Source organism: Sinocyclocheilus anshuiensis, unplaced genomic scaffold (assembly GCF_001515605.1).
Source record: "Sinocyclocheilus anshuiensis isolate Anshui unplaced genomic scaffold, SAMN03320099.WGS_v1.1 scaffold1531, whole genome shotgun sequence".
NCBI classification, from domain to species: Eukaryota; Metazoa; Chordata; class Actinopteri; order Cypriniformes; family Cyprinidae; genus Sinocyclocheilus; species Sinocyclocheilus anshuiensis.
The window spans coordinates 764,064-768,148 of record NW_015551200.1 but is presented as its reverse complement, the minus strand read 5'-3'; the positions used below and the strand labels follow the sequence as shown (position 1 = coordinate 768,148).

Sequence of the window (4,085 nt, the reverse complement as noted above, 5' to 3'; positions counted from 1 at the left end):
GCCCCCACATGTCTACGTCATGATGTGGGAAGATTTGCATAACGCTGCCCAAATGTTCACGCAAAGAAAGGCGGCACTTCTCTTCTAACTCTTCTAACTTTATTGTTGCTGCCACCATGTTGTGAAGACGCTGTGTTTCATTGCAAAAGCGAAAATACATTGTTTGGCCTTCCAAAAGAGGACACAAATATTCAGATGTGTCCAGCGCATTTTATGGAGGACTGTTTCCTGATCCTGGTAGAGTAGACTACAATGCCGGCTGTTCTGACTCCGAGACTGTAAGTACTTTTTCATATTTAAACCAGTGTTTGAGCAGTGTAGAGTAGCGCTTGTTATTTGTCATTTCCACTCGTTGCCTTCTCTAGTACAGCTCAACCAGATCTCGTCCCATTCATCGATATTTGTGGTATCACAAATCCCGGAAAATATGTGTTGTAGTCCAAACGAGTCGTTCGTTGTAGTTTTTGAAAAATTATTTCTGTTAAATAAAATATTTTCCAACTTTTGAAGTGGACTTTGAGCTTTGTAACTTCGCAAATCTCTTTTATGCTCAAACAGCAACATTACAAACTAACTAAAGTTGAAGCATCACAGTATGGTAAGGGGCGTAACATTTCCGTCACACGCTTGAGGAATTCAGCCAATCACAACGCACTGGATAGCTGGCCAATCAGAGTACACCTCGCTTTTCAGAACGATGAGCTTTGTAAAAATCGACGCGTTTCAAAAAGGTATTCAATCAAGACCTTCATAGAGGAGAAACAATAATGTACAGTATGTGGAAAATAATGTTTTTTGAACCTTAAACCTCAAACACATTTCATTACACCAAATACACAAAATAATGTTATTTTTAGCAGCATCATATGACCCCTTTAAGCTCTCTCTGAAGTATTGTGTTTAAATGGACAAATTCACTCATAAATTATGTCAAAATGCCCATCTTGGTAAGTATCCTATAGCAGAAGTAAAATATGCAATGCTATTTTACATTTGATTACTTTATTCAATTTCTGTGCCTAAAAACTAATGTTAGACCTACCTAAAAAAAAACAACTGAAAATCACTGTTTATTTTATTTGTATCTTTACTCTATTGTATTTATTTGTGCTGTTGCTTGTAGTTAGATAGATTATTCTTATTTTCTTTATTTTTATTTGACAGTATAGTTTTTCCCTAAACATAGCACATACCGAACCATACCGAAACCGTGACTCTAAAACTGTGCTGCAAACCGAACCGTGAGTAAGTTGAACCGTTCCACCCCTAGTTAGTACTAATCAAAGAAAAAAAAAAGATTTTCAGTAAGGTTTTCCACAAAAATGTTAAGCAGCAACTGTTTTCAATAATAAGTAATGTTTCTTGAACACCAAATCAGCATGTTATGATTTCCAAAGGATTGTGTGATAACATTAAAATATAAAACAGAAATTAAAAAAAAATAATACATTGTAATAGTATTTAAAAAGATTACCATATTTTTGGTCAAATAAATACTGACTTGGTTAGCAAAAATATTCCCATAATATATAAGATATAATATTAAGATATCTGACAGAACCCAAGCACAAAACTTCCAAAAAGTTCATCAGATAAAAATTTTTATACACGTTCAAATAAAGGTACGTTATGTATATTTAACACTATATTAATTAATCATCCAAAACTACTGTAGTAAAACATAGCATTTTAAGAAATGTCACACTGTACTGTATACACTGGTCTATAAACTACATATTTAAAACTACACTAAATCTAAGCTGGATAGACTGCTTCACTATCTCACTACTACCCATAAACTACTAATACACCACATCCTGTATAACCTACAGTACACAGTCATTTTACACAGTACATAAACTATAGCCTCACTACAGCCCATAAACAACACATTTTACAAATAATACAGCCTGAAGTATAAATTACACCCTACACACTTTTTAAAGAAGGCTCATGTCATACATTGCAATAATTACAGAGGTCTGTAGGGTTAAAATCACTACGAGCCTGTAAGAATAAAGACTTATTACACACTACATGTCACATGGTTTCTAGATACCATTCCCCGCTTAATATGCAGACTATACGCAAGTCATTTGTAGAATGATTTATCAAAAAAATAAATAAAAATTTCATAAATCAACCAATGGTTCAACCAGTTAAGTGAGTTTGGGGCAGGGCTATCTGCTTAACTGACCAATAAGAAATGAGGAGAGCTTTGGGGAAATCTGTTTGAAAGCAGCATTATGTTTCCAATTCTGTTTGGTTATACTAGCAGTGAGGAAATTACACAATTTAGCTTTAAACATTGAAATTCGTCTGCATTCAGTCTGTTCTTCATTCACTTTTTTCTCTGTCAGCTTCCTCCCCTCATCAGGGGCGGCGCTAGAGAATTTTGAACGCAGGTGCTGAGGGGGTGCTAGATCATTGACGGGGGAGCTGGGCAATTAATAGTAAATATAACCAAAACAGGTTATTATTCTTTTTTTATATGAATAATAAAATAAATATAAGGAAAACTCGCCTACTCTATTTTGTAATATTCTCTAATTATGTAGTCCGTATGAAAAGGTGCATTTCGAGTAAAGACACGTCCATGAGGAGATGGCGAGTCAGCGTCGGAATTCGGCAACTTCATCTTTGCAGCCGACACCGACTCAGAAAGCACTAGTTTATTAATAAATAATTAAAATGTCTTCTTCCCCCCTCGACACATTCATAATCACTTTGCCGGTGCTTTGAGGCAATTGCTTTATGTAGGGCAGGGGTCTCCAAACTCGGTCCTGGTGGGAGCAGGTGTGTTTAGGCAAGTTGAAGCTAAACTCTGCAGGACACCGGCCCTCCAGGACCGAGTTTGGTGACCCCTGATGTAGGGTGACCATACGTCCTCTTTTTCCTGGACATGTCCTCTTTTCGGACCTAAAAAAATTGCGTCTGGCCGGGAATTTCTAAATCGTCCAAAATGTCCGGGATTCGGCTTTTGCTTTCTGCAGTCGCCATTCATTGTGTGCGTTTTTGTTTTAGAGCCCTGCGAGGGACTGTTTTATTAATCCCGCTCCCGCTGAATTTCTGACCATTACCGCCCGCTCCCGTGATTTTTGTGTCCAGTCCCGCCCACTCCCGCAAACATTCTAATATAGCATATCATTTTCGCGCATCAGGGAGCCGCTATCAATATGCGGAGTATTTAAATCTCTTTTGAATGAGCGCTCGCGGTTCACTTTCACTTTCGATTTAGCAATCGCACTCTGTGTAAAGGAAGATCAGATATTTGTCAGTGAGCTCAGGATCTGTTGAGCAGCAAATCCTCCAGCATGATCTGTCAGTCATCTCTCCTCTCAACCCGTGATCAGTCAAATCTGACTCCTGCAGCTCGTGTTGGATGCAGGGTTGTCAAGTCCACGGTTTTTTTTTTTCAATGGAATTGGGCTACTTTTAAACTGTTACCATGGGTTGATTTTCCCCATTTGAAATGTTGCATAAATTAAATTTGACTGAAATGCTTGTATTGAAACATTTTGCATTCTGTGATAAAACTGTGCTAGATGTTAAGTTTTGTGAAGGATGGCCACTGGTAGGAAGCTTTTTAGCTGTGTTTATGATCAATATGCATAACAGTGACTGTAAATGTAAAATGTATTTTAGGTATGATATTTTGAGTTTTGTTATTTGGGATATGGTCATTGCGTTACTTTGGGCATTACTTTAACCACCAACCAACCACACCACAGCCCCCCTCACCCACTGTCCTCTTTTTGGAAAACTAAAATATGGTCACCCTACTTTATGTGCGAGCTTGAGCGCGGAATAGGCTATAATACGCCTGCCTATATATTAAAGGATGGTTTAGTATATTATTATATTAATCAATATAATAACAAGGAAGCGCTCCATTTTTTAAATAAAATGCTATAATGACATGACGAAAAGCGCGACAGCTGCAAATCACGTTGTTATTGCATTGCACGAGTTATGCATGCATAAGGAGTAAAAATTTTTTATTTTGTTTCTTTTTTCATTTTCAGCTTATTTATTAAATACAATAGGCTACAGCACGTACAGCGGGTACGGAAAGTATTCAGACC

At 37.2% G+C, this 4,085-nt stretch overlaps 1 protein-coding gene across 1 annotated transcript in view; it reads right to left on the bottom strand.

Moving 5' to 3' along the window:
• The window catches only part of LOC107663366 (misshapen-like kinase 1), a 49,820-nt gene that overhangs the window by 38,285 nt on the left and 7,450 nt on the right, over positions 1–4,085 (bottom strand). The gene's annotated exons all lie outside the window — the stretch shown is intronic.